Consider the following 13,492-nt stretch of genomic DNA (forward strand, 5'->3'; position numbering starts at 1 on the left):
GTCTCTGTTTGTCATCTTCATCCAGTGCAAGACAAGGAGCTGAAGCAGGGGCAAGAAGAGACTGATGCTCACACGTTCCCATTTTCCCAGGAACTTTTACTGTTTTCACTTGGAATCAGAACAAAACCAACTCCTCTTGAAACTGCCTGGATGAGGGAATTTTTCACTCCAAAAACATAGTTCAAGAAATTCTTCGGTTGTTTTATGGGATTTTAATAGTATTTTATTATATTTATATTATCTCTTCCTATGTTATGGCAGGTACTCCTGGCATGCCATAATGACCAAAAATTGTTTAAATATTATATTTTTATTTTCTTTTCAAAATCATTATGAGCAGCTGCTCCTCAGCAGCGAGTGAAACACTTTATCTTTCCTCCCAGATCAAAGTATCTCCTGTTTGTATTGTAATTACGGCGTTTCATTACTTATTAATTACAACACACACAGGAGACACTTTGATCAGAAAGGGAGATAAGAGATTTCAGACAGTGCTAAGCAGCATTTGCCTTCAACGATTAGAAAAAGGCAAACAAAAGAAAAAAGGGAAAACTTCCACGACTCTGTTGTCACATTACCTGGTGGTCACATTGCCTGGTGAATCCTTCACCCCATGGAAAACTGTAGAAATGTTCAGCCCTGAAGAAAAGTAACACAGGTAGAAGGAAACTCCAGAGATCTCAAAGGTGGTTTGAAAATATTGTGCTTTTTTTCCTTCTTCTCTTTTGAAATTCATTTTCTTCCACCACTCTTCTTTCTCTGGGATCTTTCGCCAAAATCTCTCTGCTTCCATGAAAAAGGCTCTGGAGGTGGTGGTGGGACTCAGCTGTGTCCAAAATACACTGTTCTCAGTTAAAAATTATTTTGGCAGCTGTTTTCTAACCAGGTCTCACAGCCAGGCCTGGGGCTGGCTGCCCATTCTCCAGTGCTCTGAGGGGTTTGTACGGGAAAGCAGCTTCTCCCCAGGACTGATTCCTCCTGCTCCAAACTTCTTCTCATCCCTCGTGGGGCAGACCCTGCCCCAAAAGAATGCCAGCAGGGTACTCCTCCTCACGAGACTCCTTTATTTAATGGCACATGGAAGACTGAAGTATTAAGGGCTCTTTCTTTTTGCTTACACGGTGACCAAACCAAGAAGGAAAAATAATTTTTAAAAATCAAAAAAAAGGTTAACTGAGTCCAGATGCTTAAAACAATTAAAACAGAGGTTGGAGCAGAGGCCAAAGTCAAAAGTGGGGAAAGAACTGGCTCCACACTCTTTAGCTAAGTTGGATGCACTGGGATAAGCAGGTCCTGCAGTACTCAAGAGTGATGCCAGGGCTGTCTCTGCCCCATTGGTGATTATCTGGGTCAGCTCGTGCTCTCAATACAAGGTGTGAGGGCACCTCTACTTGCTGGGCAGGTTTTCTTTAAATATCTCTTTAATTTTCCAACCTACAGCTTCCTAATGTGGCCATCACTGTGGAATCTAGGCGCCAATCAACCAATTTCTGCTCTGCTTGCCAGGACCATCCAAGCTCCTCAGATGCTCGGTGACTCCCCAGCTGGTTATGGATGCAAAGTCACTTCCCAGCCCTTTCATCTCCAGTCTCAGTCTGGGAGGAGATAAAGCACAAGGTTCCAGTTTTGCCCTTGACTTTTGACCTTGTGGTCTCCTACACCCTCCAGCTGGAGTCCACCAAGGAGTGGCTGAGAGTTTGAGCACATGAGAGCCTGAGAAGCTGTGGGACAGGTTGGCATAAACTCTGCCTTGAAAAAAAAAAAGAGGGGAAGGGAAGGGGAAGAAAACTCCAAGTGATTGTAGAGCAGTGACCTGAACTTCAACACCAACAGAGATGCTGGGAGAGCTGATTGGGTAGAGCTTGTTCCACCCTGGAGGAGAAGGAGATGATAAGGAGCAGATTTCCTCCCATCAGATCACGTCAAACCAGTCTGATTTCCAAACCTGGAAGGTTCTCAAGCCTCGTAGATCAAGAGGAAGCAATAGCAGCAAATCCTGACTTCAGTGAGTCTGGGGGAGCCCTCCCAGGCTGTGCTGTCCCAAGGCACTGAAGGGAAGAGTTATCCAAATGGCATTTCCCTGGAGCCCAGCACATGGAACTCAGAGAATCCCTGTCAGTGGTTTTGGGGTGGGATGCAGACCAGAGATCACCACACTTGGATTTGGGTGCTTGCACCTGGGATCCACCCAGCTGCCCAGTGCAGAAGCTCCCTCAAACTGGTCACCAGCAATGCTGCAGGGTGGCTACAGCAAGGCAAGAGGGGTGCCAAGCAGCTCCTCACTGAGCAGGTTGAGCTGGGATGGCCCACACAGCCACGTGGGGTTATTTAGGAGGGATCTGAGGCCTCCAAAGGCTGCTCCAGAAGGGCACAGGTCTCCAGCAGGTCCTTAGCCAGCCCCATGCAGATATCTCACACGCCTTGGAGCATCTTAGCATCATTCACCTGTGTGCAGGTTCCCAGCAGAGCCCTGGATCCCTGTTTACTCCAGGGAGAACCCTCAAGTCTGGGTTATATGGAGGTGCCATATTCACTCATCCCTAAATTTAGATATTTATAGATATATTTAGATATTTATAGATATTTAGACATTGCAGTTGCCATATTGGTCCCACTTAGAAGGTGGGATTCATTACCCAAACATAGACATCCTCATGCATCCCAACATATCTGACAAATCCACACAGGACACCCCTTAAAGGACACTTCATTTTGCTGGGAAAGCAGCTGGAGGGAAGATTCCTCTCCCTGGACAGGACACTGGATGTCCCCATGGAAAAATGCACCTGACTTGTGGTGACAAGGTGAGAGGACAGCCCAGGTGAATTTAAGCTGAGGTTTGGCATCCACCTGTAGTGCTCAGCAGTGACCTAAAGACTGAACTAAAGATATAGAGAGCCATGTACACCATTTTCAGAGGGTGCTAAAGGTCTGCATCTCTCAAACTGAAACATCTCATTGATTCAGATGTTTCTTTTCCTCCCATTCTGCCCTAGGTGCAATTTAGGTTCACAAGAGCAACCAGTTGGCTCCTGTAGCTCCTCTCTAGCTGGGACCTGTGTCGCAGGTATTTAAGTTCTCTTCCAAAAATATCCTGGTATCTCATTTTCCTTTTGAACTGCCACCTACTAAAAGTTCACTCCACCACATTTTCTTTGAGGGCCTGATGTCCTCCCTGCTGAGAACACGTTTCACCCAATGGAGATGAACTTTCAGCTTCATTGCCTCAGCACTCTTTGTGCAACCACTTGGCAAAGTTTCTAATCATTTGTAGTTTTTTTTTATCTCTCTGTTTTGATATGGGGAATAGCTCAAAGGCTCCGTGTATTAAATTTCTCCATCCTTGGCATTACCTTGGACGTGTCCCTCGCTGCATCCTCAAGCAAGTGGATATTGCTGCAACATTGGTGAGGCTTTGGGCTTCTGTCTGGCAGTAGCCTGGATCCAGAGATAGGCTGAAACCTGGGAAAGATGAAAACTTCCATTCCCCTAGGGATTAAGCAGGGCTTTGCCTTGCCTAGACACGGGCCTTGTACTGCATCTGCGTGCTGCACCGTGCTCCAGCTGTGGCTGGAATATTGCATTTACACTGAGGTTTTTCTCATGTCTCTTTGCACCTTTTGCTGTCTCTGCCTCCGTGCTCGCGTGCTGCCAGACTGGGAGCTGCAAGAGCAATAAAAGAAAATTTGCATCATTCTTCTCACTTCTGGCACAAGAACGTTTCCTAGTACTACCTCTCATTTTTTCTGAAACCTTAGTGCGGAGCAAGACCATGACCTGGAAGCAACCCCACAGAGAGATCTTCCTTGCAAATGACTCCTTTGGTTTCTTGGCCCTGCCTCTTAGCCTCTCTTTACCTCCATTTCCCATCTGCTGATGGGGCAAACTGGATCCAAGTCATGAGGAGAGTGGACGAAAAAGTGAGCAGCTCCAAGGTTCCAAGCCAAGAGCTCAGCATTTCCAAGTGGAATGTTTTTTTTTAGAGCAGTTTCGTGGGCCTTAGCTCTGGAAAGCAGTCATGAAATAAACTGCTTTGATTTTGCACGGGGGATTTGATATTTCTTTGTAGAAAGTCACATCAGCAGCCACTGTAGGGCTGGCAACTCCTCTTTGCTGTCTGGCTCTGAAGAGGAGAAGCAGAACTGAGATGTCCCTGGAGAACTAAATTAGAAATATGGGTATGGATATGGATGATATAGATATGGATATAGATATGGGTATGGATATGGATATAGATATGGATATGGATTTTCAAGTGGGCACCTTGTCACCCATTTGAAACAGGCAGTTGCAAATTTGGACCCTGTACTCCTGTCTCCTTTTTCCCCTCAACTTCATGGTTTCCCTACAAATCTTTGGTTCAAGACCATAAATTTCTTCCCAGGCTCCTGAGCTGCAGCAAGTGAGGGATGAAGAAGATCAAGTGAGGAGATTGGTTCTATCATTAATTCTAGAGAGCCTTACCTGGGCTTCTCGTGGCATTTGGGTCTTCTTTCCTTTTAATCTGTAGTTCCTGGAACCAAATGATTTTTGAGAATATTTCTGCTTTCTTTTTTTTTTTTTTTTCACAAACTTCACAGTGACTGTGATCAAAATGTCCCTTTGTGTCTCAGCCACCAGGGAAGAAAACACAACCCAAAGATGTTCTTCTTCAAGGAAGCAGCAAGGAAGCCAGGAGTGGGATACTTTTCTTTTGTAGGAATTGACAATTCTCTAACAGTCTCTTCTGGACTTAGTACCTAGGAAAAAAACATTTATTTGTCCTGTCTCTGCCTGAATCAGCAGAAGCAGGGTTAAAAAAAAAAACAAAACAGGACTCATGCAGGCTGAGTTGGCACAGACTCCCAAGGGCCTTGAGGCTAAAACAAAGCAAACCAAAAAAAAAAAAAAAAAGAAAAAGAAAAAAAAAAAAAAAAAAGAAAAAAAAAAAAAGAGAAACGTTTTGTTTCCAAATAAACAAGTTTCCTCTCCCCTCAGGTATGGGGCTCACTCAATTAAATTACACTCATCTGCCAAGGCCTGTGCTCCATGTGGATTTGGTTACTGTCTCTGCAAGAATTTGTGGGATGCTCCAGGCCCCAAGGAAGGCTGAGGCTGAGGCTGAGGCTGACCCCACCCCTCCCCTCCAGTGCCCTTCTGCAGCCAAGCTGAGCTGCATTGGCTCCTTTGCTGCCAGGCTGTTTGCTTTTTTCTTTTTTTTCCTGTTATTCTGTTGTTGTTTCTTGTAAGCCCAGCCCAGCCCTGCTTGATCTCTTCACTTGATGTTAATTCCTCCCAGTTTGGTACCACCAGTGAGCACAAAGCTTCACCTGGTGGAGAGGAGGGGAGGGTGGGGTGGTCTTCCTGCTTCATTTCCCATTCTGGTCATAGAACCATAGAGGCATTGAGTGGTTTGGGTTGGAAATGGACCTTAAAAACCATCTCATGCCATGGGCAGGGACACCTCCCCCAGCCCAGGGTGCTCCAAGCCCCATCCAACCTTCAGCACTGCCAGGGATGGGGCAGCCACAGCTTCTGGGGGCACCCTGGGGCTCAGCACCCTCACCCCAAACAATTTCTTCCTAATGGTTAACCTAAATCTCACTCTTGTAGCTGGAAACCCTTCCCCCTCGTCCCATCCCTCCAGGCCCTTGTCCCAAGTCCATCCCCAGCTTCCCTGGAGCCCCTTCAGGCACTGGAAGGTGCTCTGAGGTCTCCCCATTGGATCCTTCTCTTCTCCAGGCTGAACACTCTCCAACTCCCCAACTCTCTTCCCCTGTCCCCAGAGCTGCTCCAAACCTCCCAGCATCTCCTTGGCCTCCTCTGGATTTGCTCCAACAGCTCCGTGTCCTTCTGGTGCTGAGGAATCCAGAACTGGACCCAGCTCTGCAGGGGAGTTCTCACCAGAGCAGAGCAAAGCCCCGTTGTGCAATATCACTGCACTCATTTAATTTTATTTTTATCCAAAATCACCTCTGTTTCAATTCTTGGGCTGTCATCAGCTGTGACTGCCCTGCCCAGAAACATCTTTCTGAGAATAACAATTAAAAAAGGGCCAAGTCTTCTCCTTGGACCAATATTTCCCCTCTTGAAGTTTATCTAGCATCAGATCATCAGGACAAAACTCTTAAGGTCCGAGGACTTTCAGCACCTGAGATCCTCAGTGAACTGAGGATTTATTGGTGCAATCCACTGCAGAAATAAATACACCTGAGGTTCTGGGTCTTGTTTCACCCAGGTGTGCTCATCACTCAGCTCTCACTGCTAGGACACCCAGATGTCCCCTGACAGAATGTAAAATGTTCATGGGTATTGTCCTGGTGTGCATGGGATGCTCTGAAAAGATCCCATCCTTTCTATCAGAACAGAGCAGATCATCCTCACCAGGCTGGTGTTCAGCACCTCTGAATTCCTGCAGTGTCATCCTCAGAGCTCTCACCTCTGTCTCATTTTTTGAAATTGTTCTGATAATTTTTTTCTTCATAAAATTATTACTATTATCCTGTGTTACCCCCTACAGCTTCTTCCAGATCAACTGCTTTCACTCCTCGTGGGGAAAGGGAGAGAAACCTTGAAGAAGCTGCATGGAGATTTCACAAAAAAAAAATAATAATTAGGTGGAAAAGAGAGCCATGGGTTAGCACACCCTCAAAGAATGGTCAAGACCTTTTCTGGCCTCACTTACCAGCCAGCTGACCAGGCAGCACGTTCTGGGTAACCAACCAGCATGTTCTGAGCAGGGATCCATCCAGAGCATCCCCTGTGTCCCTGCTCCTGGGGGAAAAAAGCACCAAAGCACAGAAACCTGAAGCTCCAAGCTCTGGAAATCCCCTCAAACCTTCATCCTCTCATCATGCACCTGCAGGCAGGTGGGATGAGCTGTTCCCTCAGCCCATTTTGTGTTGGGGAAGGAAACTGGACCTTGCAGATTTGACCTTTCCTCTGGTTTGCTTCTCCCCTTGGTAGGGAACCCCCTGTTGACACGAATAATGTTATTTGCAGGTGAAGGATAGGTAAGAGCTGAGTAAGGACCTTTAGGCTGGGTTCAGGATGAGTAAGTGGAAAATCCCTGAATTTAAGGCTGGCTGTGTGATTTGTTCATCTCCCATGAGAGGAGTTCCTGCCAGCTCAATTTTCCTGGCTCTCGGATGGGGCAGCAAGGCAATTAAGGATGGAAAAGTGCTTTGGCTCCTGTGATCCCCACAGAGGATTCAAAGCATTTTTATGGATCTTAACTAATGAATGGACACAATCTGCCCTCCTAATGGGTCACTTGGGTTTCTCTGGGTGGAAGCTGAGGCTGAGGGATGACACAACATCTGCTCCAGAGAGGGACCTGAGATGCCACCACTTCCTTGGGGCGTTCTCCTGGGATGCTGAGGCAGATACCACCAGCCAGGAGCTGAAGGATGAGGTTGGGATCTGGGATATTTTGATCTGCTGGGCGACCCAAGAAAAATGTTGTTTTGCTTGAACTGGACAATCTTTGGAGCAGCAGCTGTGTAATTTCTGCCTTCCCCTACCAAACCCATCACAGGGGGATGCCCAGCTGGCTCAGTGCTAGCAAACAGTGAAGGAAGATAAAAACCAGGGCACCCTTGCTAAAGGATCAAGTTTTCTGTTTTCCAGAGGTGTTTGCAGCAAGTGGGGAGGGATTGCAGTGCTGACAGGGACCAAGACACATTACCAAGGAGGAGAAGATGAAGTAAGAGGTGTCCCAAAGAGGTGATAGGACACACAGATAGCAAATGACACGGAGAAAGGGATGGAAAACAAGGCAAGCTCAAGGCCCCAGCTGGAGAAGGAGCCCAGGGAGGTGGAGGAGGTGTGGGATTGTGTTGAAAGGGGTGTGGAGGCACAGGGTGTGGTAGGCAAAGTGATTCCAGAGACCTCGAAGAGTTTGGCAATCTGTGGGTAGGAAAGGGCAGGACAAACTGTGACAGGGTCAGGGACAGCATCTGTCCTCTGTGGGATGCTCCAAGGCAGCACAGTGGTGAGAGCAGAGGAGCAGCCAGCAAAAGAGCTGCAATATCCCACCCAGTTCCCACGCCTCCCTGCAAGGAATCAGCCAGGGAATGCAAAATGGAAAGTGGGGCTGGGAGTCTGAACCAAGAAACAAAGATTATCAGGTAAAAGAAGCTACAGGAACCCTGCAGGAGCTTCTTCCTAATGCTGGGACACTCTGAGAACAGTTTAATTGTCACAAAATAAAATAAATCTGAAATCTGTGAATTCAGGACCATCAGCTGAGTTGCTTTCGGTAACAGATTTTTTTTTTTTAAAGCCAGAGGAATGAAACAAAGACAAAACAAAATGGTTTAACTTGCCCATCTGAATTTCGTTCTCCTGAAATTTAATTATGGAAATATGTTTATAGATAAAAACCACTGTAATTCATCTTGGTCAGAGGGTGCAATCGTTTCATCCTGAAAGAGGCTTCTAGTAGCTTGTGTGGTTGAGAAACTCAGAGTTTTTTCTTGTGTTCTGTTAAAAGCTATCTTTTTTTTTCCCAAATCAGCAGCTCACACATGAAGTGCAGGGCCCTGCTCTGGTGACCAGAGACATGTTTGGATGAATTGCTAAGCCTCATTTTTTGATTCAAGAGGTGAACAAGTTTCACCTTGCCTGAATTATGGTTCCTACAGCCCATCTAAAATGCCCATCCTGCTTTGGATTATCCTTAGAATTCCCTTAGGAGGGATTCTCTCCACCAGGGCCCAGCACCTGGAAGCAATGAGCATCCTGAGCAGTGTCAGACGTGGCTGATGCCACCACCACCTCTCCAGGGGCAGATGGGGGATGTTAAAACAGCTCCTGCAGGGCTTCCTCCTCCACCCCAACACAGTCAAACAGGGACAGAGAGGTTTTCTTTAAAGTTCTACCTGTGGCTTCAATTCAGAGAAGCAATAAAACTGAACAAAGAGAAGGAGACATCTGGGGGTTATGCTGCTTCCCAAAGTAAATCCCTAAAACCTCTGAAGGACAAGGAGTTGGTTCTCTAGAACCCTGGAGTGGTATGGAAGGCCAGTAGGTTCCATGATAAATAAATGAAAGCTTTGACTGAAGAGCAAGGAGAGCAGAAAACCTCTGCCACAGGTGTTATCAACCACCTGCAGCATCTGGCAGGAAAAATCCCATGATATTAAGACAAGAAATGCCTGGTGGTCAAGGCCAGGTCTGGGCTGCTCCACCTGCCAAGATGCAGAGAGGTACCAAGACAAGGAGAAGAGACGGCTCCAGGGAGACCTCATTGTGGCTTTTAAATACTTGAAGGGCTCTTAGAAGAAAGATGGGGACAAACTTTTTAGCAAGGGCTGTAGTGATAGGACAAGGGGTAACAGTTTTTAGCTGAAAGAGGGGAGTTTAGATGAGTATTGGAGAGAAAATCCTTCCTGTCAGGCTGTTAGACAGTGGCACAGTTTGCTCAGAGAAGCTGGGGATGCTCCATCCCTGGCAGCCTTCAAGATCAGGTTGGACAGGGCTGACCCAACTGGTCCAGTTGAAGGTGTCCCTGCTCACTGGGAATTGGACCAGGTGACTTTTGAAGGTCTCTTTCAACCCAAACCATTTGTGATTCTATGATTCACCCTTTCCCCTTTCCTTGGGTCTCTCTCTCTGTACCCATGGCTCCGGGATGGCTCTGGAAGCTTCCCTGGGGGGACAAGGACATCACATCTTGGATAAGCAAGGAGAGAGGTGATAGCAGGAGCCCCGAGATTTTTGGGGGGATAGGGAAGGGCTGTGCAGGCATCCAGACAGGCTGAGCCTGTGGGGGCAGGTACTGCCTGCCCTGCCATCCCAGGGCTGCCAGGTATGGGTGCAGACAGGTCTTGAGGGAGTGGTGGTCAAATCAAGGGCTGGGGAGTTTTAAGGAGGCAAGGGTGAGGTGCAGGCTGTGAGGATGTGTCTGTGTGCACGCACAGCTCCAGAACCTGACCTCATACAAAAATCCATGGCCTCTCTCTCTCCAGACCTGGTTTCTCCTGTCTCCATCATGGAGGCTACAAGGACACTGCTAGGGAGGAGGAGTATGAGGAAATGAGTCCAGCATATCACAGATAAAGAAAATATCACGTGTAATTCCACAGGGAACCTCTGGCTTGGTTGTAGTGGGCACTTCAGTCTCCTAATTCAGAAAGTGTCCATCAGAAAGGGAACACATCACCATCCCTGAGGTGACAGAGGTGACCAAAGGTCTGGATAGCTTTGGGGTGAAGGGAGGGTGAGAATTAAGAAAGCAAACCCTGGGTGGGGAAGAAGGGGAAAGGAACAGAGGTGTGAACAAAGCCGTGGTTGTCCTGGAGAAAGTGAATGAAGAGTGTGACTCTTCTCTTCATCTCACATCCCCCTGTCCCTCTGCTAGGAGCCCAAAGACAGAAGGACTGCTCTTTGCCACCATGCATCACTACAGTCAGGGACTCGTTGTCCTCAGAGAATGGTTGGGTTCAGAGAGGGATCAGACAGAGTGAAAGGGAAAAGCTCCCAGGGGAGGCTGAAGAGGTGAATCTTCCTCATTAATAATCTGCAAGGATCACTTGGGATGCCTGACCCCAGTGGAGGAGGAGGTGAGGGTACACACGGACATAAATTCTCCAGGGAGAAGGAGAAAAATAAAGAAAAGATAGATTAGGAACTAAGGAAGAAGAAATCCAACTGGATAGAAGGCTTGGTCCCCTGTATCTCTGACACCTTCACTTGCTCCTTCTACACTGGAGATAAACTAATAAATAAGTGCAGGGCTGAGGCTGCAGTTGGTACCAACCTTGCTGTCCAGATCCAACCACTAAGAGGGACCAACATCTCCTGAGCTGACCAGAGCTGAGCCCTGAAATCCTGATGATCTTTGGGAAGGAGCTTCACAGCTGGGCTGTGAAATAACACTCAAGGTGAGAAGCTCAGAGGGACCAAGGGTGAGTCCTATGGGAATCCTGCAGCCATTTCTCCTTTGTCCATCCTTTCTGAGCTAGACAGACCACGATTTCTGCTCCTTTGCAGCAGCAGCAGCAGCAGCAGTCAAGGAGTAATTCCCCTTGGAGAAATTGCAAGGGGGGAATTTCAAGTAGGCAGAAGGTAATTACCCAGCCTGGAATTTCTCCAGGCCATTCACTTAACATGCAAGGAGAAAGAAAAAAAAATATTGAAAGAAAAGTGCAAGGGGATCTTTGACCACAAGCAGTCTGAGGAAGTTGGCCCGAGCACCCTCCCTGCGTGTGTCTGAGCACCCGAATTGACACCAATTGCTCTGAGCACTTCCCAGGTTTGAGTCAGAGAGGACTGTGGTGTGCCTGGGCTGCAGAAAGCCTTTCTTCCCCAGCCTGCTGCTCTGCTGGGAGCAGACACACCTCTGATAGGAAGGCAGGTGCCTGGGGTAATGGGGGTGGGGAGAAGAGTGCATGTCAGGGTTTTTGCAAAATAACATGTCCACCCAAGCCGTGATTTTCTTTGGAAAGCCAAGCAGGGAATTTTCCAACCACCTGGCAATCTGTCCTCATCTCCCAGGAGCCTGGGTGCTGTGTCCTGCGCTGGCCTCAGCTCCCCAGCATGAGAAATGAGAGGGGGATTAACTGGAGACATCTCTCAAGCCAAGTCCCTGCTCTGCACCTCCAGGTCCCCAAATGCCCCCTGCTCAGCCACCACACCCCATGCCCCATCCCCAGGCAATCACAGCTCTGGGGGGACAAGAGCAGGGGGGTTCTGAGCCCAGACACACATGGGAGGACCCTCTGATCACCTTGTATCCAACACAAGCACTGCCCAAGGAGGAGAGGTTGGTCCCAGCTCCTGGCCACTCACTGCCTTCTGGGTGAAAATTTAAGGTTCCACCAGAAGCCAAGCTCGGGTTTCAGGTTGGGTGTTGGAAGCCCCCCCAGAAGGACTGAGCTGGGTGACATTTCTGTTGTCCCCTGCAGGTTGTTTGTCACGGTGCAGCCTTCAGCACTTCACCTGCCTCAGTGCTTGGATGCCCTTGCCTGGGCACCTCTACAGCATGCACTGTGCTACCACCACAAAAAGCAAGTTACAGGGAAAAAAGAGTCCTGCTCCCCAAAATGAGCAAAATCTTCCCTTATTCAGAGACCTCCTCTTCAAGAAAGTCCAGGTATTTCCTATGGTTACCACCGAGGATACTTTGACAAGGTTTCTAATCTCCACCTGCTCACCAGCAGGTACAAGGAGAGCAGAACAGCCCATGGAGGCTTTGGCTCCCACCTCTCATAGAATCATGGAATTTTCAGGGTTGGAAGGCACTATGAGGATCACCTAGCTCCAACCCCCCTGCCAAGGGACACCTCACACCTCGTCACAGCCATCCCCCAGCCTGTTGCTGGGCCATCCCCCAGCCTTGGTGCCTCCCCCAAAGCAAAACAAAACCTTTCCTCTCAGATTTCATTTAGTTTACCCTCAAAGCCCTCCCAGGCTGGAGCTGCCACCCCCTAATTCTTGCTCTCTCCATCCTCACCACTGTGCTCGTTCCCTTTTTCTCTTTTCCCTAATCTCAGCCTCCTTTGCTGGGATCCCTTCTCCCACCCACTGGAAACACAGATTGCAGCTGACATCCTTCCTCCTTGCAGCCAAACTCCATCCACAAAAGCAACATCATTTCTCTTCTCTAAAAGCAGCAGCATCATTTTCTCACCCCAAGACATCCTCTTCCCCCTAGCATAACAGTGTGCTGGAGATAATATTGTTGTATTTATTTATTTTCTTTATCTCTCCAACATGCAATTGCTTTACATCCCTCACAACAGACCAAAGGCTTCCCTTCCTCTCCAGATAAGGAGGGAATCACCCTCCTCCTGCTCTAGTGTTTGATCACACAGAAACAAGAAATCATTTCCAACTTCAACACGTGGTGCTCCCAGAGCTCTCACAGGGCAGGAGTTGATCCCATCAGGAGATGAAGCACTCCCAGCCCAGATGCTGCAATGCTCCTCTCTTCAGCAGGAGGGGGGGAGACTTCCATTTGGGATCAAATGCTAAGCCTCAGTTTTTATTTAAGAAGTGAACAAGTTTCATCTTCCCTAAATTATGGTTCCTACAGCCCATCTAAAATGCCCACCCTGCTTCAGATTATCCTTAGAATTCCCTTAGGAGGGATTCTCTCCATCAGGGCCCAGCACCTGGAAGCAATGAGCATCCTAAGCAGTGCTGAGGCACCTGGGCCCTCTCCTGGGGCTGCACTCAGAGCAAAATATTCAGGTGCTCCACAGGGGTTGCCCAGAGAGAACCTGCTCAAGGGTAGAGGATGCATCTAACTTCTCAGGACACCATGCATGGGACTAAAGGACCCTTTCAGCCCAAACCTGGGGCTTTTTCCTGAGTGCCAGCACCCACGAGAACTTTTTGGAAGAGTGGAGGAGGATGGAACTGGAAGTGATGCTTCATCACCCCCTCCAGCTGGCTGCTGCCTGGGTTCACAATCAGTTCCCCTTGCTGAGAGGCCACCCAGCCCTGCTCTGAATTTCTTTCCTTTCACCTTCTACATTATTTTTTTTTCTGCTGCTCTGTGGCACAT

At 48.1% G+C, this 13,492-nt stretch overlaps 1 long non-coding RNA gene across 1 annotated transcript; it reads right to left on the minus strand.

Annotated features, from left to right (window-relative positions):
* Positions 1-2,596: 2,596 nt before the first annotated feature.
* LOC139800305 (uncharacterized) lies at positions 2,597-6,738 on the minus strand. The gene is made up of 3 exons (XR_011727696.1): positions 6,665-6,738; positions 4,465-4,739; positions 2,597-3,663 (listed from the first exon to the last, which is right to left on the minus strand). It is a non-coding gene; the product is annotated as an uncharacterized lncRNA (long non-coding RNA).
* Positions 6,739-13,492: the final 6,754 nt, after the last annotated feature.

This window comes from Heliangelus exortis, chromosome 10, assembly GCF_036169615.1.
Source record: "Heliangelus exortis chromosome 10, bHelExo1.hap1, whole genome shotgun sequence".
In the NCBI taxonomy this organism is placed as follows: Eukaryota; Metazoa; Chordata; class Aves; order Apodiformes; family Trochilidae; genus Heliangelus; species Heliangelus exortis.